Source organism: Osmerus eperlanus, chromosome 2 (genome assembly GCF_963692335.1).
Source record: "Osmerus eperlanus chromosome 2, fOsmEpe2.1, whole genome shotgun sequence".
NCBI lineage: Eukaryota > Metazoa > Chordata > Actinopteri > Osmeriformes > Osmeridae > Osmerus > Osmerus eperlanus.
The window spans coordinates 13,890,543-13,918,404 of NC_085019.1; positions in this window are offsets into that span (position 1 = coordinate 13,890,543).

Sequence of the window (27,862 nt, forward strand, 5' to 3'; positions counted from 1 at the left end):
TGTCACCAACTGTCTCTGGAGTGGGGGGTGGGGGCTTCACAGGGTGTCTACAGGTATAAACAAGTTAAATGTAAGACCTTTTAATACCACTTCCAAATTAAATTAAAGACCAAACTTACAATGGAAATACAAATCAAAAGTGGAAATATACAGTAATCTTTCCAAGTAAACACTGATGTCTGTTCAATATGAACAGTATGGTAAAATGACAAGAATCGGTTGAGTTTAAGAACATTTAGTCAATGTGTCTAATGCGGAAGGATAACACAAAAATGTTATTGCTGTCCTAAATTATACTTATTATTACACTAGGGTGGAAATGGTGGAGCAGAAACTAACAATTCCATGAATCCCATGGAAACAAAGGCAAATGTGTGAGATGTACTGATGTGGAGCACAAATCATCCAAGAAGCAGTACTTCTCTTGAGTGGTTTTTATTCAGATGAATAATCATTGGATTCAGGTCAAAAGTCTATCACTTGAACTAGTTTCATCACTTAACCCTTGTGTTATCTTCGGGTCATTCTGACCCATCAGTCATTGTGACCCACCGTCGTATTGCGACAGATTTACCGCATACAAAGACAAAGTGAAGCATTTTCTTTTAACAGCTAGGCTGTCTCAGACCCCCCACATTGCAAAGGTTAAAAGAACATTATTTTCATTTGTTTTTGTATTGGGTAAAATTGGGTAAACGCAACGATGGTTCGTTATGAACCTTTGGGTCATGTGACCCGAAGGCAGCATGAGGGTTAAGACACAAAGTCGGCAGCTTGGCATACTGGCACATGGAAAGGATTAAACATTTAGACTTTCATCAAAGTAATGCTGGCTTGTCCTTTTTCATCAATGTCCTAAAAAAGCAGGCTGCAGAGCTACTGTGTCTGTGGGGTGACTGTCTCTGGAGGGCTGGCAGGCAGGGGCAAGCAGGGCCTGCAGGCAGGCCAGCTGGATGAAGCTGTCCTGGGGTCAGGGCTGAAGAAAAGCTGTCCAGCTAGAGAGGGGTAGTCCAGCAAGGGGTCTGTGTGGATCTCACCATCCTCGAGTCTGTTGCATCCTCTGTTGAACTCTGTTGAGCAGGCCTCTGCATGACCCTCCAGACCTGTCAAAGTGAAGAAAGGGTCCATGTCAGTTGTGAAAAATGAAGCTTTTCCCATCTACACTTGATACAGACTTCAGTTTTGACTGTGAAATGCAGTGTCATTACTTGAACTTGAATCCAAATGTGTTGACGTCATGGAGACCCATGCAGTCACTCAAAACACAGGTTCGATTCCAGGCTCTGGCAAGAGTATTTACCTCTAAACTGGTCAATATATACACACTGACAAAAGACCAGCTCGACCTTTGCTTGTAAACAGTGATTCTGACTGTCAGAGACCTTTAAATAGCCTGACTTACCGAAATTGGCAAAACTAGCCTGGCTAACGTAGGTCGCTTTCTCAGGGCATATGACGAATGAAACAGGCTCGCCTTGAAAAATCAGATATACTGACTATCTTTAGCAGGCCCTTGTCTACAAAAAGCAGTCCTCCCTGACGTTTTTGGAGTAGAATTGAGTGAAATACAAAATTGTTTACACACTGCCAGTGGGCGAGCCGAGCCTGACTCTGAGGCTAACGTCAAAACAATGTACCCCCGGGACGCAGTATCACTCCAATTGCAAGTCCACAAAACACAAAAATAATCGGAGCATCTGGCTAAAAGCACAATTCCCACATCTCCTAAAGGCTTCCCTCCTCGACATTTTTCGTGTAGACGTAACTGTAAAATGGTGAACTTATGAACATGACGCAAAAAAACCATGGCTGCCGCCTAAGCGCCTATGCGGTCTCCCTGCCGCATAGGCTTATTACAAAGACTTTCACGCCCCAAATCACAATTATGGGCCGACAGGTCTGTGGGGAATTGCTTTTTCTCCTAAAGGCTGCTCTCCTCGACCTTTTTGATGAACAATTCGCCGAGATGCAAAATGACTCACTAATTAAAAACAGAGGAAAAAATCTAGAGTTACAGTAGCTACTTTTCGAATTCGGTTTTCCGTCACTTCAGAATCACGATCTAAAATGTCTAAAAGTGCTAAACCTTCACCATAATTCAAGAGTAGTGTACTTCCACAAACCCAATCATTAATTCTAGCTTAAAATGTGTAAAAACAGGACTTACCAAAAGCGGCTATCAAGGGACTCCAGTTGAAAACAACAATGGCCGCCGAAAAAGAATTTATATTCGTAACGGCGAGCTGCGATTGGAAGCTAAATGAAACAGGGGCTAAAAAACGAGGGTGGGGGCTTGGTCAGCACACAATTTCAAGAAAGCATGCGTGTGTCAAGGGGCTCTGGCCCCTTGTGTGTGTGAGAATGTGGAGCACGCGCGCACAGGAGCAAAGGGAGAGAGGATTTGGGGAAACAGCCCTAGAAATTAGCCAAGCATGCATGTTTCAAATATTCACTAAAAATCGAGTTTTCATGTTACAGTCAACTTTTTCTCAGATTTGTGTACTCAACATTCTCAAGTGTCTTCACATGAACTAGTGATTGAATCAGAGTATCAGTTTTTGGCCGGCGGATGTGTAAAGCATTATTTTAGCATTAGCAATAAATTCAATTTGCTTGATATCAATCATTTTTAGAGGTATGAAGTTGCCTTTGCACATGGTTACATGTTGTAGTGTCTTCCACGTGACATACCAAGTTTGGTGTTGATATCTCAAAGATTTGCTGAGATTTGACCAAACGTCCTGTTTGGTTGCTTTGTTGCAGATTTTGATTGGCTCTACCAGACAAACGGTTTTGAAAATCAGAAATCCCTACGATAACTTTCGTGAGGCTCAGTCCGGAGATCATCTATGGCAATTTTGAAGAAAATCAGATCAAAAACGTAAGAGGAGTAGCGAAAAAACGCGTTTCCTTAATCTTTATTGTACAGAAAAATCCAATATGGCGGCCGTTATAGCTTCTAGAGGCTTTTTTGTTCCTCATGAGAAATAAGGCATATGTAATGAATTTCAGAATTTTGGGACTTATGGCCTGCAAATGGCATCAATTTGAAAATTGACATATTGGGGCGTGGCCTGTAGCGCCACCTATTGTCTCACATGGCCCATGTTTGGTATGGTAGTTACTAATGGTCTGCAGTTTCAACATGCCAAATTTCACAACTTTTTACGGTACTGGTCTAGGGGCTGCCATTGACTCCCATGGGTAAAAAAAAAATAATAATAATACCACCAATAACAATAGGGTTCTCCTACCGGAGGAACCCTAATAATAATAATAATAATAACTAGAGAGGGTACAATTTCTGGGGAAATTGTAGGGTGTGCTTGCTTGCGTCGGTTGCAGAGAGTCCGTTTTTGAATGACATTTTTACAACTGATATTTCTGTATATTTGGTGGCCAAGCCGCGAAGCGGCGAAGCCACTTAAGTGTTTCTACATTTTCTTATTATTATTAGGGGCCAAGCAGCGAAGCTGTGAGGCACCTATTGTTATTGTTAGTATTATTGGTGGCCAAGCCGCGAAGCGGCGAAGCCACTTAAGTGTTTCTACCTTTTCTTATTATTATTAGGGGCCAAGCAGCGAAGCTGCGAGGCACCTATTGTTATTGTTAGTATTATTATTATTAGGGGCCAAGCAGCGAAGCTGCGAGGCACCTATTGTTATTGTTAGTTTTATTATTATTATTATTATTATTATTATTATTATACTTCTTAAGACTGGGTGTCTATGGCAGGCCCTAGAAGCGCTTGGTCGAAAGTTGTGAAATTTGGCACACTCATTGGGGACAGTCCCCTGGTCCAATTCACAAAGTTTCATGTCCCATACTCGGGCACTCTAGCGCCACCAATGGGTCAAAGTTGGAGTTGTGTTTACACACGCAACTTTTAAACCGTATGACCCATTTTCAAAAATGAGGTACCATTGGATTCCCTGGATCAAGCCGAATTCAATGCACACCATGGCGTCAATTTCCGGTTTATAGATTTTCCGCTATTTCCGGTTTTATCAAAAACCTTTCAAAGCCTACTCCTCCTACAATCTTTGTCAAATCTTCTTCAAAGTTACCAGATATGCTCTTCAGACCAAGCCGCACAAAAGTTATGGTAGAGCATTTTGATACCCACAACCGTTTGTCCGTGACAGCCAATCAAAATCAGCAGAAAAGCCACCAAACAGGAAGTGAAGTCATATCTCAGCAGTTGTTTGAGGCAGTGAAACTAAATTTGGTAGGCCGCCTCGGAAACTTATTCTGAGGATGTCCTCCAAAGATTGTGTCATGTGACTAAAAGGGGGCGTGGCCGGAAGCATAAACGTGTTTACGCTAATAACTGTTGAAGTGTTTACCTTAATAAAGAAATTTCTTTGTCTGTTGATGTCTTGTGAGATATCAAGCCTGACTATTAAAAACTTTTCATAAAATTCGAACGGACGTGGCCGCCATTTTGGATTTCATGGAAAAGTATAAAAACCTTTTGCACGCCCCAATTGTTGTCCAATGTTTATCAAATTTGGCAAAGATGATCTTTAGACCCAGTTTCACAAAAGCAATCAGAAGAATTTTCAATTTTCAAAAACTTTTGTTCGGTAGAGACGATCAAAAGCGGTGGCGAAGCCGCCAAACGAGGCGCAAGAGCATATCTCAGCAACCATTTGCGCGATTGTCACCAAACTTGGGTTCCATCGTTCCCATGAGGAGCAGAGGAGGCCTGCAGTGTTATACCAGAAAAATAACTTTGAACTCTCAGTACTCTTGAACGCAAACATATATTTCAACCAAACTTGGTGTGTTGCATGAGTGCAACAGGTTGTTGTGACTTAATTGTTGCACAAGTGCTATGGAGGCCATGTCCTGCTCTGGACTGCTTGGCCCCTCCATTGCTGCTTGCAGCTATATTTAGGGGCCAAGCAGCGAAGCTGCGAGGCACCTATTGTTATTGTTAGTATTATTATTATTATTATTATTATTATTAGGGGCCAAGCAGCGAAAATGCGAGGCACCTATTGTTATTGTTAGTATTATTATTATTATTATTATTATACTTCTTAAGACTGGGTGTCTATGGCAGGCCCTAGAAGCGCTTGGTCGAAAGTTGTGAAATTTGGCACACTCATTAGGGACAGTCCCCTGGTCCAATTCACAAAGTTTCATGTCCCATACTTGGGCACTCTAGCGCCACCAATGGGTCAAAGTTGGACTTGTGTTTACACACGCAACTTTTGAACCGTATGACCCATTTTCAAAAATGAGGTACCATTGGATTCCCTGGACCAAGACGAGTTCAACGCATCCTATGGGGTCAATTTCCGGTTATATAGATTTTCCGCTATTTCCGGTTTTATCAAAAACCTTTGAAAGCCTACTCCTCCTACAATCTTTGTCAAATCTTCTTCAAAATTACCAGATATGCTCTTCAGACCAAGCCGCACAAAAGTTATGGTAAAGAATTTTGATACCCACAAACGTTTGTCCGTGACAGCCAATCAAAATCAGCAGAAAAGCCACCAAACAGGAAGTGAAGTCATATCTCAGCAGTTGTTTGAGGCAGTGAAACTAAATTTGGTACGCCGCCTCGGAACCTTATTCTGAGGATGTCCTCCAAAGATTGTGTCATGTGACTAAAAGGGGGCGTGGCCGGAAGCATAAACTTGTTTACGCTAATAACTGTTGAAGTGTTTACCTTAATAAAGTAATATCTTTGTCTGTTGATGTCTTGTGAGATATCAAGCCTGACTATTAATAACTTTTCATAAAATTCGAACGGACGTGGCCGCCATTTTGGATTTCATGGAAAAGTGTAAAAACCTTTTGCACGCCACAATTTTTGTCCAATGTTTACCAAATTTGGCAAAGATGATCTTTAGACCCAGTTTCACAAAAGCAATCAGATGGATTTTCAATTTTCAAAAACGTTTGTTCGGTAGAGACGATCAAAAGCGGTGGCGAAGCCGCCAAACGAGGCGCAAGAGCATATCTCAGCAACCATTTGCGCGATTGTCACCAAACTTGGGTTTCATCGTTCCCATGAGGAGCAGAGGAGGCCTGCAGTGTTATACCAGAAAAATAACTTTGAACTCTCAGTACTCTTGAACACAAACATATTTCAACCAAACTTGGTGTGTTGCATGAGTGCAACAGGTTGTTGTGACTTAATTGTTGCACAAGTGCTATGGAGGCCATGTCCTGCTCTGGACTGCTTGGCCCCTCCATTGCTGCTTGCAGCTATATTTAGGGGCCAAGCAGCGAAGCTGCGAGGCACCTATTGTTATTGTTAGTATTATTAGGGTTCCTCCGGTAGGAGAACCCTATTGTTATTGGTGGTATTATTATTTTTTACCCATGGGAGTCAATGGCAGCCCCTAGACCAGTACCGTAAAAAGTTGTGAAATTTGGCATGTTGAAACTGCAGACCATTAGTAACTACCATACCAAACTTGGGCCATGTGAGACAATAGGTGGCGCTACAGGCCACGCCCCAATATCTCAATTTTCAAATTGATGCCATTTGCAGGCCATAAGTCCCAAAATTCAGAAATTCATTACATATGCCTTATTTCTCATGAGGAATAAAAAAGCCTCAAGAAGCTATAACGGCCGCCATATTGGATTTTTCTGTACAATAAAGATTAAGGAAACACGTTTTTTCCCTACTCCTCCTACATTTATGGTCTAATTTTCTTCAACATTTCCATAGATGATATCCAGACTGAGCCTCACAAAAGTTATCGTAGGGATTTCTGATTTTCAAAACCGTTTGTCCGGTAGAGCCAATCAAAATCTGCAACAAAGCAACCAAACAGGACGTTTGGTCAAATCTCAGCAAATCTTTGAGATATCAACACCAAACTTGGTATGTCACGTGGAAGACACTACAACATGTTACCATGTGCAAAGGCAACTTCATACCTCAAAAAATGATTGATATAAATCAAATTGAATTTATTGCTAATGCTAAAATAATGCTTTACACATCCGCCGGCCAAAAACTGATACTCTGATTCAATCACTAGTTCATATGAAGACTCTTGAGAATGTTGAGTACACAAATCTGAGAAAAAGTTGACTGTAACATGAAAACTCGATTTTTTGTGAATATTTGAAACATGCATGCTTGGCTAATTTCTAGGGCTGTTTCCCCAAATCCTCTCTCCCTTTGCTCCTGTGCGCGCGTGCTCCATATTCTCACACACAAGGGGCCAGAGCCCCTTGGCATGCTTTATTGAAATTGTGTGCTGACCAAGCCCCCACCCTCGTTTTTTAGCCCCTGTTTCATTTCGCTTCCAATCGCAGCTCGCCGTTACGAATATAAATTCTTTTTCGGCGGCCATTGTTGTTTTCAACTGGGTCCCGTGAAAGCCCTGTTGGAGGCAGCCACTTTCGGTAAGTCCTGTTTTTACACATTTTAAGCTAGAATTAATGATTGGGTTTGTGAAAGTACACTACTCTTGAATTATGGTGAAGGTTAGCACTTTTAGACCTTTTAGATCGTGATTCTGAAGTGACAGAAAACCGAACTAGAAAAGTAGCTACTGTAGCTCTAGCTTTTTTCCTCTGTGTTTTTAATTAGTGAGTCATTTTGAATCTCGGCGAATTGTTCATCAAAAAGGTCGAGGAGAGCAGCCTTTAGGAGAAAAAGTAATTCCCCACAGACCTGTCGGCTCATAATTTTGATTTGGGGCGTGAAAGTCTTTGTAATAAGCCTATGCGGCAGGGAGACCGCATAGGCGGCAGCCATTCCTTGGGCGCATCATGTTCATAAGTTCAACCTTTTTACAGTTACGTGTACACGTTAAAGGTCGAGGAGGGAAGCCGTTAGGAGATGTGGGAATTGTGCTTTTAGCCAGATGCTCCGATTATTTTTGTGATTTGTGGACCGGGGGTACTGGGTTTTGACGTTAGCCTCAGAGTCAGGATCGGCTCGCCCACTGGCAGTGTGTAAACAATTTTGTATTTCACTCAATTCTACTCCAAAAACCTCAGGGAGGACATCTTTTTGTAGACGAGGGCCTGCTAAAGATAGCCAGTACATCTGATTTTTCAAGGCGAGCCTGTTTCATTCGTCATATGCCCTGAGAAAGCGACCTACGTTAGCCAGGCTAGTTTTGCCAATTTCAGTAAGTCAGGCTATTTAAAGGTCTCTGACAGTCAGAATCACTGTTTACAGGCAAAGGTCGAGCTGGTCTTTTGTCAGATGTGTATATATTGACCAGTTTAGAGGTAAAAACTCTTGCCAGAGCCTGGAATCGAACCTGTGTTTTGAGTGACTTTGCATGGGAGATATGACAACCTCAAGAAAAGGCTCTTGTCTTCATTTGCAATGCACCTAGACCATAAGGGGCAATGCTGGGGCCACTTGTAATGTTAGAAAGGCCAGTTACATTAAACATTATTGCTGTCATATACCATGTTCCTTTGATTAAACGCTGCAGCGTTTATTACACAATTATCATTTGTGGTGCAGCGTTTGATAATAAAAAAATAAGAAAAATTGTAGTGCAAAAAGATATTTCAAGGACAGTTCAGCATCCAGATGGCATGTGGGTAAAAACGATCCCTGTATCTGCTGGTACAAGTCCTTATGCTCTTCTATCGCCATCCAAAAGGCAGGAGGGAGAAAAGACTGTGGCAGGGATGACTAGGGTCAAAAAATGATTCACTTGGCCTTTCTCCTGCAGTGCTGGCTGTAAAGGTCCTGAATGCAGTCCTTGTAATACGCTGTGCAGATTTGACCACTCTTGTAGTGTCTTCCTGTCCTAGGCAGTGCTGTTGCCAAACCATGTTGTAATGGCACCAGTCAGTATGCTCTCAATGGTCCAGTGGTAAAAATTGGTCAGTATAGTGCAATCCGTGCCAAGTTTCCGCTGTCACCGCAGAAAAAAGAGCCTCTGTTTCGCTGTCCTTGTAACCACACCAATATGGTGGTCCAACTCAGGTCCTCGCTGAAGTTGATACCAAAAAATCAGAAACTTTTGACTCTCTCCACAGCTGTGCCCTCGATGTGAATGGGTGCATGTTCTCCCTGCAGCCGCCTGTAGTCCACTATCAACTCCTTGGTTTTTGCTACATTGAGCAACAGGCTGTTATGCTGACACCAGGATGTCATTGTTGCCACCTCTGCTCTGTAGGCAGACTCATCACCATTCTTGATGCAGCCGATAATGGTGGTGTCATCAGCAAACTTAATGATGGTGTTGGAGCTGTTAGTGGCTGCACAATCATAGGTGAACAGAGAGTACAACAGTGGGATTAACACACAACCCTGTGGGGCACCAGTGCTGAGTGTTAGACTGGTTGAGGTGATGTTACCTAGCCGTACTGCCTGTGGCCTGTCTGTCAGGAAGTTCAATATCCAGCTGCACATGGAAGGACTGATGTTCAGGTCCTGTAGTTTCACGATAAGCCTGGATGGTACTATGGTGTTGAAGGCGGAGCTGAAGTCAATGAAGAGCATCCGCACGTATATGTTGTTCTGATCCAGGTGAAAGAGACCAGTGTTCAAGGCCAAAGCTACAGCATCATCTGTAGACCTGTTCGGCCTATATGCAAACTGGAGTAGGTCTAATGCAGGTGACAGGCAGGATGTAATGTGGTCTTTGACTAACCTCTCAAAGCATTGACAACAGAAGTGAGTACAACAGGGCGGTAATCATTGAGACAGCTCACTGATGGTTTCTTAGGGACTGGGATGATGGTGGCCCCCTTGAAGCTATTGGGGACGACATACTGCGACAGGGAGAGGTTAAAGATGTCAGTGAACACCCCTGCCAGATCAGGAGCACAGGCCTTGAGAACACAGCCAGGGATGTTGTCAGGTCCTGGAGCTTTATGCACATTCACTCTAAGTGATAAGTTTAAGGTTGTTATAGAGGTTGTTAGAAATCTAAGGAAACCTCTATTCCCTTGTGTACACTACAGCATCCAGCAAACAAAGTATGTTGTTTTGTGTCTGTATTTTACTTTGGTGAACGTTATTTACATGCTGCACATGTCATTGTATGTTCATATTAAGCTAATGTGGTCTTTATTTTCTCATTACAGCGTGAGTTTAGTTTTAACGTTGGATTTGGAGAAGAAGCTTCAAATAAACCTGTAGCAAGTAAGACACTTGTGCCTGCCAGTGCTTCATGGGAATTATAGTACACTACACTTGTGAATTACTTGTGTAATAAATACTGTGTTTTAATTTAAACCAATTAAATAACCGTTTTCTGATTTTTGGGGGGAGGCGTTTAATCGAGGGTGCCATTTATTACATAATGTTCATTTTTGGTGCAGCGTTTATTCCAGGGCAACGTATAATCAAATAAAAACTGTAGTTTTCTTCCCAGCATTGCAAACACTAGCAGGCAAAAGCAGTGGTGCCCAGATATGTTTCATAGGACTGGCAAAAAAGAGAAGCACAAAGGTACAACATCCTCCCACTACCATTATCTCAAATTCACTCTCCTGAGTTTCCTCTATGTATATCCGTAACTGCTATAGTATGGGCCTATATGAAAGTTTCAAAGAAAAAGTGTAATAATGCAGAATACAGGAAAGGAACAGTGTGCTGGTGTGGAAAGTCCCTACAAACTGCAGAATGGCCAGAAAATATTAGATTTTACATTAGATAGTATCAAGGCCCAATTGCAAAAGAGGTCCAAAGGATATTTACAATTGTAGTAGGCCATTAATATGTTCAGGGGTGTAATTTGTTGGATAAGAAGCCCCACCTCCAACTCCAGAGTTGATGTTATCTTTACATATAGATAGACATTAGCTCTACCGTGGTCCAGTTGCCCGCATGACTCTTGTCAGTTATCGAAGCCCATTACATGGTTTTTTAATTTTCAAAACCCTTTGCCCGGTACAGACAATCAAAATGTGCCGTTAAGCCAGCAAACAGGAAGTTGGGTCGTATCTCAGCAAATCTTTGATGGATTCACACCAAACTTGCTGTGTGTACTCGTTGCTCTCTTCTGAGGATGTCTAAAATGTTTTCTGGGTCATTTGACTGCTTGGCCACCTCATTGCTGCTTGCAGCTATATTTGGATTTGGTCAGATTTGGTATCCCATTGGTAAGTCTGCAGCATGGATTTTTCTATACAGTGACAATTTGTGAAGAATATACATTTTTCAATGGTTCGCAATGTTTTGGAGGAATCCGCCATTGCTGCTTGCAGCTATATTTAGGGTTCCTCCGGTAGGAGAACCCTATTGTTATTGGTGGTATTATTATTTTTTACCCATGGGAGTCAATGGCAGCCCCTAGACCAGTACCGTAAAAAGTTGTGAAATTTGGCATGTTGAAACTGCAGACCATTAGTAACTACCATACCAAACATGGGCCATGTGAGACAATAGGTGGCGCTACAGGCCACGCCCCAATATGTCAATTTTCAAATTGATGCCATTTGCAGGCCATAAGTCCCAAAATTCTGAAATTCATTACATATGCCTTATTTCTCATGAGGAATAAAAAAGCCTCAAGAAGCTATAACGGCCACCATATTGGATTTGTCTGTACAATAAAGATTAAGGAAACATGTTTTTTCCCTACTCCTCCTACATTTTTGGTCGAATTTTCTTCAAAATTGCCATAGATGATATCCAGACTGAGCCTCACAAAAGTTATCGTAGGGATTTCTGATTTTCAAAACCGTTTGTCCGGTAGAGCCAATCAAAATCTACAACAAAGCAACCAAACAGGACGTTTGGTCAAATCTCAGCAAATCTTTGAGATATCAACACCAAACTTGGTATGTCACGTGGAAGACACTACAACATGTTACCATGTGCAAAGGCAACTTCATACCTCTAAAAATGATTGATATAAAGCAAATTGAATTTATTGCTAATGCTAAAATAATGCTTTACACATCCGCCGGCCAAAAAATGATACTCTGATTCAATCACTAGTTCATATGAAGACTCTTGAGAATGTTGAGTACACAAATCTGAGAAAAAGTTGACTGTAACATGAAAACTCGATTTTTAGTGAATATTTGAAACATGCATGCTTGGCTAATTTCTAGGGCTGTTTCCCCAAATCCTCTCTCCCTTTGCTCCTGTGCGCGCGTGCTCCACATTCTCTCACACACAAGGGGCCAGAGCCCCTTTACACACGCATGCTTTCTTGAAAATGTGTGCTGACCAAGCCCCCACCCTCGTTTTTTAGCCCCTGTTTCATTTCGCTTCCAATCGCAGCTCGCTGTTACGAATACAAATTATTTTTCGGCGGCCATTGTTGTTTCCCGTGTCCCGTGAAAGTCGTCTCCCGTGAAAGCCGTGTTGGAGGCAGCCACTTTCGGTAAGTCCTGGTTTTACACATTTTAAGCTAGAATTAATGATTGGGTTTGTGAAAGTACACTACTCTTGAATTATGGTGAAGGTTTAGCACTTTTAGACCTTATAGATCGTGATTCTGAAGTGACGGAAAACCAAACTCGAAAAGTAGCTACTGTAGCTCTAGCTTTTTTCCTCTGTGTTTTTAATTAGTGAGTCATTTTGCATCTCGGCGAATTGTTCATCAAAAAGGTCGAGGAGAGCAGCCTTTAGGAGAAAAAGCAATTCCCCACAGACCTGTCGGCTCATAATGGTGATTTTTGGCGTGAAAGTCTTTGTAATAAGCCTATGCGGCAGGGAGACTTTTTCAAGGCGAGCCTGTTTCATTCGTCATATGCCCTGAGAAAGCGACCTACGTTAGCCAGGCTAGTTTTGCCAATTTCGGTAAGTCAGGCTATTTAAAGGTCTCTTACAGTCAGAATCACTGTTTACAAGCAAAGGTCGAGCTGGTCTTTTGTCAGATGTGTATATATTGACCAGTTTAGAGGTAAATACTCTTGCCAGAGCCTGGAATCGAACCTGTGTTTTGAGTGACTGCATGGGTCTCCATGAGGTCAACACATTTGGATTCAAGTTCAAGTAATGACACTGCATTTCACAGTCAAAACTGAAGTCTGTATCAAGTGTAGATGGGAAAAGCTTCATTTTTCACAACTGACATGGACCCTTTCTTCACTTTGACAGGTCTGGAGGGTCATGCAGAGGCCTGCTCAACAGAGTTCAACAGAGGATGCAACAGACTCGAGGATGGTGAGATCCACACAGACCCCTTGCTGGACTACCCCTCTCTAGCTGGACAGCTTCTCTTCAGCCCTGACCCCAGAACAGCTTGATCCAGCTGGCCTGCCTGCCTGCAGGCCCTGCTTGCCCCTGCCTGCCAGCCCTCCAGAGACAGTCACCCCACAGACACAGTAGCTCTGCAGCCTGCTTTTTTGAGGACATTGATGAAAAAGGACAAGCCAGCATTACTTTGATGAAAGTCTAAATGTTTAATCCTTTCCATGTGCCAGTATGCCAAGCTGCTGACTTTGTGTCTTAAGTGATGAAACTAGTTCAAGTGATAGACTTTTGACCTGAATCCAATGATTATTCATCTGAATAAAAACCACTCAAGAGAAGTACTGCTTCTTGGAGCATTTGTGCTCCACATCAGTACATCTCACACATTTGCCTTTGTTTCCATGGGATTCATGGAATTGTTAGTTTCTGCTCCACCATTTCCACCCTAGTGTAATAATAAGTATAATTTAGGACAGCAATTACATTTTTGTGTTATCCTTCCGCATTACACACATTTAGTCAATGTTCTTAAACTCAACCGATTATTGTCATTTTACCATACTGTTCATATTGAACAGACATCAGTGTTTACTTGGAAAGATGACTGTATATTTCCACTTTTGATTTGTATTTCCATCGTAAGTTTGGTCTTTAATTTCATTTGGAAGTGGTATTAAAAGGTCTTACATTTAACTTGTTTATACCTGTAGACACCCTGTGAAGCCCCCACTGCAGAGACAGTTGGTGACAGAGAGGTGCAGACATTAAGTTAAACATGCCTTAAGAATAGAGTAACAAATAGAGACTAAATGTGTAAATGGCTGTTGAAACTGAGTTGGTGCATGTCAGTTTAGGCAAAGGTAACCTTTTAAACCTCTAGGTTATATATATATATATACCTCTCGCTAATATATCGCTAAAATAATGCTTTACACATCCGCCGGCCAAAAACTGATACTCTGATTCAATCACTAGTTCATATGAAGACTCTTGAGAATGTTGAGTACACAAATCTGAGAAAAAGTTGACTGTAACATGAAAACTCGATTTTTAGTGAATATTTGAAACATGCATGCTTGGCTAATTTCTAGGGCTGTTTCCCCAAATCCTCTCTCCCTTTGCTCCTGTGCGCGCGTGCTCCACATTCTCACACACACAAGGGGCCAGAGCCCCTTGACATACGCATGCTTTATTGAAATTGTGTGCTGACCAAGCCCCCACCCTCGTTTTTTAGCCCCTGTTTCATTTCGCTTCCAATCGCAGCTCGCCGTTACGAATATAAATTCTTTTTCGGCGGCCATTGTTGTTTTCAACTGGAGTCCCGTGAAAGCCGTGTTGGAGGCAGCCACTTTCAGTAAGTCCTGTTTTTACACATTTTAAGCTAGAATTAATGATTGGGTTTGTGAAAGTACACTACTCTTGAATTATGGTGAAGGTTTAGCACTTTTAGACCTTTTAGATCGTGATTCTGAAGTGACGGAAAACCGAACTCGAAAAGTACTGTAGACTCACAGTGTTCCGTACAAACTCGGACGTATAGCGACTTCAAATGAGGCTGCAACGGTCAAAAATAAGGCTACAGCTAATCTGATAGCATCGTAGTTGCCGGAAAACGCTTGGCAACTTTCTGAGCTATGATCGACATGATGTTGGACCAATAATACACGTTAAAATATAAAAAAAAGGCGACATCCGGCGTTGTTCGGAACATCATGAGTAGCTCACGGTGTTCCGTTTTCCGATATTATTTAACTCATGGTGTAACGTTTGCTTCTTTCCACCAGGGGTCCAACAGATGGAAACATGTTTAACTGACAACCACAACGATAAAACATTTAAAGACACTTGTTAGACACATATAAGAAACTTATATGTGTTTATACTCATAATATAATATAAATAATATGCACATGTATAATATGGATACTATTATATGGATGATAATAATATGTATAATAACCTAATATACATTATTAGTATATACTATCCATATAAATTACCCTAAGTATGTATATTACGGACTATTCTAATTGCCCATTATTTTAATAACCAAATAAGTCACTTAGATTTGCTTTTGCTTGTGAAAGGCAACACATTACACTTTCTTTCATCGCAAGAAAGTTGGAATAGGAGCTTGTATTTGTGTGGTTGTAGGCAGTTATTCGCTAGCACACAGGTTTTCAGGGATACTTTATGGGAACACAGTGGAAGCTCCTGTGATTCTAGAGGTTACCCCTTACCTTGAATATGCGTGTCAAAATGAAAGCTGGTGGAAAGTTGGCGTCCGTCACAGGGTTCTCACAGGGACAAGTTATTCCTTAGGCTAGGCTACTTCTCAGCGTTAGAAATACAAGGTGTTGTGAAATGGACAAATTGTATATGGACAAAGCCAACTTCAATCCATAATTGCATTCACTCTTTATTTCCATAGCTATTGGCGGGGGCTGGGCCGGTGGTGGTCGCTGTGGAAGGGGCTGGGCCGGTGGTGGTCGCCATAGACGGGGCTGGGCTGGTGGTGGTCGCCGTGGAGGGGGCTGGGCCGGTGGTGGTTGCCATGGACGGGGCTGGGCCGGTGGTGGTCGCCGTGGAGGGTGCAGGTCTGACTTTGGTTAGCTGGGTCTTATCATACCCTCCCCTGTTGCAGGGGAAGAGGCCTGTCCTCCTGAAGGCTGCCCTGATGTTCTCAGGCTTGGCAGCCTTAGGCCAAGCTTCCTTAAGGAGGGGGGAAAAGTTTTTTTCCCCCAAAAAAACATCCCCCCTCACCAGGCCAAGACGGGCAGCATCCCGGTCAAAAATCCTCTTCAGAGGACCAAACACCCCCACATCCAGTGGCTGCATCACGTGGGTGGTGTGCGCAGGGAGGCACACAACCACCACCATGTTCTCCCTGCAGAACCGGATGGCTTCCCTGTTCTTATGTGGCTCCGCCTGGTCGACCACAAGGAGCAGAGGCCTCTCTGGGGGGGCATGTTTGACAAAGTGGCCTAACCACTTCAGCCACAGGCCACTGTCCATATACCCCTTCTCTGACCTGCCATAGATGGCACCAGGGGGACCTTCCAGGGCATATGGAGCACTTGGGAGGCAGCCAGAGAAGATGACAAAAGGGGGGATGTCTGCCCCTGCAGAACTGATGCAGCTGTGCACAGTGATGTGCTCCCGGGTGGTGACTTGCTGCCTGTAAATGTGCTTTTTGCCTTTCGGCGCCAGCACCCGCTCCCTGGACTTGGGTTTGTCCCCAAACCCCGTCTCATCGGCATTAAAAACCAGATGAGGTGTCGTGTGGAAGCCGTGCTGGTGGAATATTGGCTCATAAAGATCAAAAAAGCCATCGATGGCTTCTTCCGTGGCCGCAAATACCCTGGCCCTGTCGATGTGGCTGGGGATCCTGGTAGACAGCTCCGGGTGGCGAGCCCGGAACCGTGACCACCAGTTGTCACTCAGGCCCCGCTCCAGATTGACCAGAGATGCCCTCCCTGAGGCTTTCACCATCTCCAGTGCGTACACCTTTATGGTGGCCCGGCTCAATGGCCACCCATGGTCTGCCATCCACAGGGAGTACCTTATGAGCTCCTCATCCGGAGTGATGGCCAGGTTGGTGTGGGGCCCATGGGTGTACTTACCAGTCACCCAATCCTGGAGGGTTGTGGCAGGCATGCCACTTTCCTTGGCCACTTCCCTCACACTCCTCCCCCCCCTCACCTCTGCCACCCTTACCTCCATCTCCTGAGGGGTGTAGGTCCTCCTCCTCTTGGACTCTTTTGATGTCATAGCTGTAGAAATAGACAAAGAAAACGACAATCCTTTATTCAGGCCTATCACACATTGTGAACACACGTGTGGATGGTGGTGGAGAACACCAGGGGACCAGACCTAGTGCTTCACATGTCCTGACAAGGGACACAGACAGGAGAGCAATCTGAGAATGATAACTAAGCTTTATCGTTTGTGGCATAATAGATGAAGCTCGAGTTCTTCTAGATATTGTTTTTGCTGGTGCGCCACAGTTAGGCTACAATACAGTATATTGATGATCATATATATTGATCATGCTAAGTCTACTAATAAAGGCAGAAGACACCACAGGGATTTGAACCCCGTCCTGACAAAGCAGGAGTGCCACCACTGGAGTCAAAGGGAGCGCCACACAGTATTAGACCCTACTGTACCTGTTTTCTATTTCATAATATATTAAATAAGGTTGACTATAGCATCAGTAATAACTGTTCAGTAATTGTATTTTAAGTAAGAGAAATATCACGTCCTAACAGTAGTGTTCAGTCTAATGATTTTAAGTTGCGGCTGCACAAGACGCAACATGACAGTTAAGGTTTCCTGAGGTAATTTTTTTTAAATAAATGGTCTTATTGGGTAGTTTTGATAATGATTGTAAAGGAATACATTGGCATTAAATAAAATAAGATCAGTTTGACGTAATTCAATACATAATAATACATTTATATTGGTTTCACTCAAAAAGACGCGTCATGACAGTCAATTTTCCTGCGGTGATTCTAGCATTAATCCATCGCGTAATCAAGACTGTAACAAGTCATTTTAAAACTACAAATTGTATGAAATGATACGTCAAAACATACTTTAAGATGTTTTTGTTTAATTTAGACATTTGTAAGTTGATAAAACAAGGCTTAGAGAGCAGTTTCCCTTACGGAGATACGGCTCCGCCTAGCTAATTGCTATGCAAATTCCTCTCCCGGCACCATTTTTAAAGACCATGATTCAACGGTAGGGGGAGCTTCGCTACTTACTGTGCTCTTGTTGACAGCAGAAGTCCAACTGATGTCAATTTGATTTGGCTGGAAGCGGGAGAAAATTAACTTTGTAACAGTATCGATTACACATTTTGCCAGGAAGTATTTTTTATTGGCTGGCGTGTTTTATGTGACGTGTACGGAACACCGTGAGTAAAAGTTGTGTACGGAACACCGTGAGTCTACAGTAGCTACTGTAGCTCTAGCTTTTTTCCTCTGTGTTTTTAATTAGTGAGTCATTTTGAATCTCGGCGAATTGTTCATCAAAAAGGTCGAGGAGAGCAGCCTTTAGGAGAAAAAGTAATTCCCCACAGACCTGTCGGCTCATAATTTTGATTTGGGGCGTGAAAGTCTTTGTAATAAGCCTATGCGGCAGGGAGACCGCATAGGCGGCAGCCATTCCTTGGGCGCGTCATGTTCATAAGTTCAACCTTTTTACAGTTACGTGTACACGTAAAAGGTCGAGGAGGGAAGCCGTTAGGAGATGTGGGAATTGTGCTTTTAGCCAGATGCTCCGATTATTTTTGTGATTTGTGGACTTGCAATTGGAGTGATACTGCGTCCCGGGGGTACATTGTTTTGACGTTAGCCTCAGAGTCAGGATCGGCTCGCCCACTGGCAGTGTGTAAACAATTTTGTATTTCACTCAATTCTACTCCAAAAACCTCAGGGAGGACATCTTTTTGTAGACGAGGGCCTGCTAAAGATAGCCAGTACATCTGATTTTTCAAGGCGAGCCTGTTTCATTCGTCATATGCCCTGAGAAAGCGACCTACGTTATCCAGGCTAGTTTTGCCAATTTCAGTAAGTCAGGCTATTTAAAGGTCTCTGACAGTCAGAATCACTGTTTACAGGCAAAGGTCGAGCTGGTCTTTTGTCAGATGTGTATATATTGACCAGTTTAGAGGTAAAAACTCTTGCCAGAGCCTGGAATCGAACCCGTGTTTTGAGTGACTTTGCATGGGACATTTGACAACCTCAAGAAAAGGCTCTTGTCTTCATTTGCAATGCACCTAGACCATAAGGGGCAATGCTGGGGCCACTTGTAATGTTAGAAAGGCCAGTTACATTAAACATTATTGCTGTCATATACCATGTTCCTTTGATTAAACGCTGCAGCGTTTATTACACAATTATCATTTGTGGTGCAGCGTTTGATAATAAAAAAATAAGAAAAATTGTAGTGCAAAAAGATATTTCAAGGACAGTTCAGCATCCAGATGGCATGTGGGTAAAAACGATCCCTGTATCTGCTGGTACAAGTCCTTATGCTCTTCTATCGCCATCCAGAAGGCAGGAGGGAGAAAAGACTGTGGCAGGGATGACTAGGGTCAAAAAATTATTCACTTGGCCTTTCTCCTGCAGTGCTGGCTGTAAAGGTCCTGAATGCAGTCCTTGTAATACGCTGTGCAGATTTGACCACTCTTGTAGTGTCTTCCTGTCCTAGGCAGTGCTGTTGCCAAACCATGTTGTAATGCCACCAGTCAGTATGCTCTCAATGGTCCAGTGGTAAAAATTGGTCAGTATAGTGCAATCCGTGCCAAGTTTCCGCTGTCACCGCAGAAAAAAGAGCCTCTGTTTCGCTGTCCTTGTAACCACACCAATATGGTGGTCCAACTCAGGTCCTCGCTGAAGTTGATACCAAAAAATCTGAAACTTTTGACTCTCTCCACAGCTGTGCCCTCGATGTGAATGGGTGCATGTTCTCCCTGCAGCCGCCTGTAGTCCACTATCAACTCCTTGGTTTTTGCTACATTGAGCAACAGGCTGTTATGCTGACACCAGGATGTCATTGTTGCCACCTCTGCTCTGTAGGCAGACTCATCACCATTCTTGATGCAGCCGATAATGGTGGTGTCATTAGCAAACTTAATGATGGTGTTGGAGCTGTTAGTGGCTGCACAATCATAGGTGAACAGAGAGTACAACAGTGGGCTTAACACACAACCCTGTGGGGCACCAGTGCTGAGTGTTAGACTGGTTGAGGTGATGTTACCTAGCCGTACTGCCTGTGGCCTGTCTGTCAGGAAGTTCAATATCCAGCTGCACATGGAAGGATGTTGTTCTGATCCAGGTGAAAGAGAGCAGTGTTCAAGGCCAAAGCTACAGCATCATCTGTAGACCTGTTCGGCCTATATGCAAACTGGAGTAGGTCTAATGCAGTTGACAGGCAGGATGTAATGTGGTCTTTGACTAACCTCTCAAAGCATTGACAACAGAAGTGAGTACAACAGGGCGGTAATCATTGAGACAGCTCACTGATGGTTTCTTAGGGACTGGGATGATGGTGGCCCCCTTGAAGCTATTGGGGACGACATACTGCGACAGGGAGAGGTTAAAGATGTCAGTGAACACCCCTGCCAGATCAGGAGCACAGGCCTTGAGAACACAGCCAGGGATGTTGTCAGGTCCTGGAGCTTTATGCACATTCACTCTAAGTGATAAGTTTAAGGTTGTTATAGAGGTTGTTAGCAATCTAAGGAAACCTCTATTCCCTTGTGTACACTACAGCATCCAGCAAACAAAGTATGTTGTTTTGTGTCTGTATTTTACTTTAGTGAACGTTATTTACATGCTGTACATGTCATTGTATGTTCATATTAAGCTAATGTGGTCTTTATTTTCTCATTACAGCATGAGTTTAGTTTTAACGTTGGATTTGGAGAAGAAGCTTCAAATAAACCTGTAGCAAGTAAGACACTTGTGCCTGCCAGTGCTTCATGGGAATTATAGTACACTACACTTGTGAATTACTTGTGTAATAAATACTGTGTTTTAATTTAAACCAATTAAATAACCGTTTTCTGATTTTTGGGGGGAGGCGTTTAATCGAGGGTGCCATTTATTACATAATGTTCATTTTTGGTGCAGCGTTTATTCCAGGGCAACGTATAATCAAATAAAAACTGTAGTTTTCTTCCCAGCATTGCAAACACAAGCAGGCAAAAGCAGTGGTGCCCAGATATGTTTCATAGGACTGGCAAAAAAGAGAAGCACAAAGGTACAACATCCTCCCACTACCATTATCTCAAATTCACTCTCCTGAGTTTCCTCTATGTATATCCGTAACTGCTATAGTATGGGCCTATATGAAAGTTTCAAAGAAAAAGTGTAATAATGCAGAATACAGGAAAGGAACAGTGTGCTGGTGTGGAAAGTCCCCACAACCTGCAGAATGGCCAGAAAATATTAGATTTTACATTAGATAGTATCAAGGCCCAATTGCAAAAGAGGTCCAAAGGATATTTACAATTGTAGTAGGCCATTAATATGTTCAGGGGTGTAATTTGTTGGATAAGAAGCCCCACCCCCAACTCCAGAGTTGATGTTATCTTTACATATAGATAGACATTAGCTCTACCGTGGTCCAGTTTCCCGCATGACTCTTGTCAGTTATCGAAGCCCATTACATGGTTTTTTAATTTTCAAAACCCTTTGCCCGGTACAGACAATCAAAATGTGCCGTTAAGCCAGCAAACAGGAAGTTGGGTCGTATCTCAGCAAATCTTTGATGGATTCACACCAAACTTGCTGCGTGTACTCGTTGCTCTCTTCTGAGGATGTCTAAAATGTTTTCTGGGTCATTTGACTGCTTGGCCACCTCATTGCTGCTTGCAGCTATATTTGGATTTGGTCAGATTTGGTATCCCATTGGTAAGTCTGCAGCATGGATTTTTCTATACAGTGACAATTTGTGAAGAATATACATTTTTCAATGGTTCGCAATGTTTTGGAGGAATCCGCCATTGCTGCTTGCAGCTATATTTATTATTAGGATTCCTCCGTAAGGAGGAAACCTATTGTTATTGTTAGTTAGGATTCCTCCGTAAGGAGGAAACCTATTGTTATTGTTAGTTTTATTATTATTATTATTATTATTATTCTAGTTCCATGGGAGTCAATAGCAGCCCCTAGAACCCTTGGATAACTTTTTGTTAAACTTGGCACACTCATTAAGGACAGTTCCTTATATACCTACACCAAGTTTCATGTATCCCATTAGACCACTCTAGCGCCACCAATGGGTCAATGTTGGACTTGTGTTTACACACGCAACTTTTAAACCGTATGACCCATTTTCAAAAATGAGGTACCATTGGATTCCCTGGATCAAGCCGAATTCAATGCACACCATGGCGTCAATTTCCGGTTTATAGATTTTCCGCTATTTCCGGTTTTATCAAAAACCTTTGAAAGCCTACTCCTCCTACAATCTTTGTCAAATCTTCTTCAAAATTACCAGATATGCTCTTCAGACCAAGCCGCACAAAAGTTATGGTAGAGCATTTTGATACCCACAACCGTTTGTCCGTGACAGCCAATCAAAATAAGCAGAAAAGCCGCCAAACAGGAAGTGAAGTCATATCTCAGCAGTTGTTTGAGGCAGTGAAACTAAATTTGGTACGCCGCCTCGGAACCTTATTCTGAGGATGTACTCCAAAAATTGTGTCATGTGACTAAAAGGGGGCGTGGCCGGAAGCATAAACGCGTTTTGGCTAATAACGGTTGAAGTGTTTACCTTAATAAAGTAATTTCTTTGTCTGTTGATGTCTTGTGAGATATAAAGCCTGACTATTAATAACTTTCCATGAAATTCGAATGGACGTGGCCGCCATTTTGGATTTCATGGAAAAGTGTAAAAACCTTTTGCACGCCCCAATTTTTGTCCAATGTTTACCAAATTTGGCAAAGATGATCTTTAGACCCAGTTTCACAAAAGCAATCAGATGGATTTTCAATTTTCAAAAACGTTTGTTCGGTAGAGACGATCAAAAGCGATGGCGAAGCCGCCAAACGAGGCGCAAGAGCATATCTCAGCAACCATTTGCGCGATTGTCACCAAACTTGGGTTTCATTGTTCCCATGAGGAGCAGAGGAGGCCTGCAGTGTTATACCAGAAAAATAACTTTGAACTCTCAGTACTCTTGAACACAAACATATATTTCAACCAAACTTGGTGTGTTGCATGAGTGCAACAGGTTGTTGTGACTTAATTGTTGTGCAAGTGCTATGGAGGCCATGTCCTGCTCTGGACTGCTTGGCCCCTCCATTGCTGCTTGCAGCTATATTTATTATTATTAGGGTTCCTCCGGTAGGAGAACCCTATTGTTATTGGTGGTATTATTATTTTTTACCCATGGGAGTCAATGGCAGCCCCTAGACCAGTACCGTAAAAAGTTGTGAAATTTGGCATGTTGAAACTGCAGACCATTAGTAACTACCATACCAAACATGGGCCATGTGAGACAATAGGTGGCGCTACAGGCCACGCCCCAATATGTCAATTTTCAAATTGATGCCATTTGCAGGCCATAAGTCCCAAAATTCTGAAATTCATTACATATGCCTTATTTCTCATGAGGAATAAAAAAGCCTCAAGAAGCTATAACGGCCACCATATTGGATTTGTCTGTACAATAAAGATTAAGGAAACACGTTTTTTCCCTACTCCTCCTACATTTTTGGTCGAATGTTCTTCAAAATTGCCATAGATGATATCCAGACTGAGCCTCACAAAAGTTATCGTAGGGATTTCTGATTTTCAAAACCGTTTGTCCGGTAGAGCCAATCAAAATCTGCAACAAAGCAACCAAACAGGACGTTTGGTCAAATCTCAGCAAATCTTTGAGATATCAACACCAAACTTGGTATGTCACGTGGAAGACACTACAACATGTTACCATGTGCAAAGGCAACTTCATACCTCTAAAAATGATTGATATAAAGCAAATTGAATTTATTGCTAATGCTAAAATAATGCTTTACACATCCGCCGGCCAAAAACTGATACTCTGATTCAATCACTAGTTCATATGAAGACTCTTGAGAATGTTGAGTACACAAATCTGAGAAAAAGTTGACTGTAACATGAAAACTCGATTTTTAGTGAATATTTGAAACATGCATGCTTGGCTAATTTCTAGGGCTGTTTCCCCAAATCCTCTCTCCCTTTGCTCCTGTGCGCGCGTGCTCCACATTCTCTCACACACAAGGGGCCAGAGCCCCTTGACACACGCATGCTTTCTTGAAAATGTGTGCTGACCAAGCCCCCACCCTCGTTTTTTAGCCCCTGTTTCATTTCGCTTCCAATCGCAGCTCGCTGTTACGAATACAAATTATTTTTCGGCGGCCATTGTTGTTTCCCGTGTCCCGTGAAAGTCGTCTCCCGTGAAAGCCGTGTTGGAGGCAGCCACTTTCGGTAAGTCCTGGTTTTACACATTTTAAGCTAGAATTAATGATTGGGTTTGTGAAAGTACACTACTCTTGAATTATGGTGAAGGTTTAGCACTTTTAGACCTTATAGATCGTGATTCTGAAGTGACGGAAAACCAAACTCGAAAAGGAGCTACTGTAGCTCTAGCTTTTTTCCTCTGTGTTTTTAATTAGTGAGTCATTTTGCATCTCGGCGAATTGTTCATCAAAAAGGTCGAGGAGAGCAGCCTTTAGGAGAAAAAGCAATTCCCCACAGACCTGTCGGCTCATAATGGTGATTTTTGGCGTGAAAGTCTTTGTAATAAGCCTATGCGGCAGGGAGACTTTTTCAAGGCGAGCCTGTTTCATTCGTCATATGCCCTGAGAAAGCGACCTACGTTAGCCAGGCTAGTTTTGCCAATTTCGGTAAGTCAGGCTATTTAAAGGTCTCTTACAGTCAGAATCACTCTTTACAAGCAAAGGTCGAGCTGGTCTTTTGTCAGATGTGTATATATTGACCAGTTTAGAGGTAAATACTCTTGCCAGAGCCTGGAATCGAACCTGTGTTTTGAGTGACTGCATGGGTCTCCATGACGTCAACACATTTGGATTCAAGTTCAAGTAATGACACTGCATTTCACAGTCAAAACTGAAGTCTGTATCAAGTGTAGATGGGAAAAGCTTCATTTTTCACAACTGACATGGACCCTTTCTTCACTTTGACAGGTCTGGAGGGTCATGCAGAGGCCTGCTCAACAGAGTTCAACAGAGGATGCAACAGACTCGAGGATGGTGAGATCCACACAGACCCCTTGCTGGACTACCCCTCTCTAGCTGGACAGCTTCTCTTCAGCCCTGACCCCAGAACAGCTTGATCCAGCTGGCCTGCCTGCCTGCCTGCCTGCCTGCAGGCCCTGCTTGCCCCTGCCTGCCAGCCCTCCAGAGACAGTCACCCCACAGACACAGTAGCTCTGCAGCCTGCTTTTTTGAGGACATTGATGAAAAAGGACAAGCCAGCATTACTTTGATGAAAGTCTAAATGTTTAATCCTTTCCATGTGCCAGTATGCCAAGCTGCTGACTTTGTGTCTCAAGTGATGAAACTAGTTCAAGTGATAGACTTTTGACCTGAATCCAATGATTATTCATCGGAATAAAAACCACTCAAGAGAAGTACTGCTTCTTGGAGCATTTGTGCTCCACATCAGTACATCTCACACATTTGCCTTTGTTTCCATGGGATTCATGGAATTGTTAGTTTCTGCTCCACCATTTCCACCCTAGTGTAATAATAAGTCTAATTTAGGACAGCAATTACATTTTTGTGTTATCCTTCCGCATTACACACATTTAGTCAATGTTCTTAAACTCAACCGATTATTGTCATTTTACCATACTGTTCATATTGAACAGACATCAGTGTTTACTTGGAAAGATGACTGTATATTTCCACTTTTGATTTGTATTTCCATCGTAAGTTTGGTCTTTAATTTCATTTGGAAGTGGTATTAAAAGGTCTTACATTTAACTTGTTTATACCTGTAGACACCCTGTGAAGCCCCCACTGCAGAGACAGTTGGTGACAGAGAGGTGCAGACATTAAGTTAAACATGCCTTAAGAATAGAGTAACAAATAGAGACTAAATGTGTAAATGGCTGTTGAAACTGAGTTGGTGCATGTCAGTTTAGGCAAAGGTAACCTTTTAAACCTCTAGGTTTAAAACAAATTCAGATTTGATTGGAACTCTCTTTTATACATTTATAGTTGGATTTGACATTTAATTCATTTAGCAAGTTGTTTAACTCAAACAACCATAACACGGTACATATGGTATACAATGCTGCAGTCAGATTTGGCGAAATTGTTAGCTTGGATGTTATCTTTACATATAGATGGGGTCTTGTTGATGCGCACGCAGCTTCAAGGCAGAAAGACGCGTTCCATTTCACTTTTACTGTACCTACACCTTTAATGTTCCCGCCATCCCCCCATTTCTGAATAAAGTTCGACTGATCTGATTTGTTGATTTCTGTTGCTATGAAAACCAGTTTAGCCAAGCTAACTAACATTGTTTTTAGCTAGCTTGCATTACCATTCAATTGCTAACAAAACATTAGTAAAAATAGCTTGCTAATCGGGCAGAACTTGAACTCGGGCAGGAGACTCTGAGACCTCAGCGCACCACTAGCATCTCGTCATATCACGCAGTCGGAGCACAGCTAGATAATCAGCGTCAGCGCTCTTGGGTACCCAGCATGCAGTGCGGCATGTTAAAAAAACAACAGCTACGCAAGGGATTTCAGTTGTTGTGTTCGTTCAGTTAGATGTTTGTAATGTTATTGGCCGGGTTTCCCAGATTCGTTAAGAAGCTCTTAACGCTAAGAGCTTCTTAGGAGCGTTCTAAGAGCGTTCTAGAGCGTTCTTAGAACGCTCTTAAGAAGCTCTTAGCGTTAAGAGCTTCTTAACGAATCTGGGAAACCCGGCCATTGTTTGTTAGTTAATATAATCTTGTTGGTCACCTTGAGTGTGCATGCTGTGTAGTTTAATGGGAACAGAGAGTCGGCCATTTTACTATCACAGGCTATACTTGCAAGGAGCTGAACGTGGGCTGTGCCCTAGACCAGACCAATTGCCTATGAGGCTAATCTTGATTCTGGATTGACTGAGATTCTGGAAAGAGATCTACTCAAGAAGAGAGTCAATATCTGTGGTTTTCAAGCCATCTTTGAGAAAGTTTGAAAACAATGTTGCGGTTAATATGTTTTGATTGTGGGAGGCAACTTTTGGACTACACCTAAACCTCATGCGGCCACCGCACCACCCGCACTGGCAAAGAGGGAAACAGCATGGATGGGGAAAGTGTGTGGGCAGAGCAAGCAGTAGTAGTACATAAACTACACACGTCCTTTACTAAAGTGTATTCTGACTTTCATAAAGTTATTGTTGTAATCAAAGCTTTTAAAGAATGGATCTCTGCATGATGGGCCTGACCAGAGCACAGGTGGCCTGACAGAACACGCTTCAAAGTTGTCACTTTCAAAAGGGTGGCATTTTAACCCTGTCAGTCCAACATGTCTAAAAGTTGGTACGCATGCCTTATTGCCAATGGGGAACAAAGAAGTCTCAAGAACCCATAATGTCGGCAGCATGGATATTTCTCTACAGTGACAATTTGTGAAGAATTTCAAAAAATGACTTCAAATCAGCCATTGATCCAATTGTCTTGAAATGTTGTGTACATGTATGAAATACATGTCTGTGTCATGTCAATTTTGTAATGGTTTGCAATGCTGAGGAGGAACCCGCCATTGCTGCCTGCAGCTATATTTAGGGTTCCTCCGGTAGGAGAACCCTATTGTTATTGGTGGTATTATTATTTTTTACCCATGGGAGTCAATGGCAGCCCCTAGACCAGTACCGTAAAAAGTTGTGAAATTTGGCATGTTGAAACTGCAGACCATTAGTAACTACCATACCAAACATGGGCCATGTGAGACAATAGGTGGCGCTACAGGCCACGCCCCAATATGTCAATTTTCAAATTGATGCCATTTGCAGGCCATAAGTCCCAAAATTCTGAAATTCATTACATATGCCTTATTTCTCATGAGGAATAAAAAAGCCTCAAGAAGCTATAACGGCCACCATATTGGATTTGTCTGTACAATAAAGATTAAGGAAACGCGTTTTTTCCCTACTCCTCCTACATTTTTGGTCGAATTTTCTTCAAAATTGCCATAGATGATATCCAGACTGAGCCTCACAAAAGTTATCGTAGGGATTTCTGATTTTC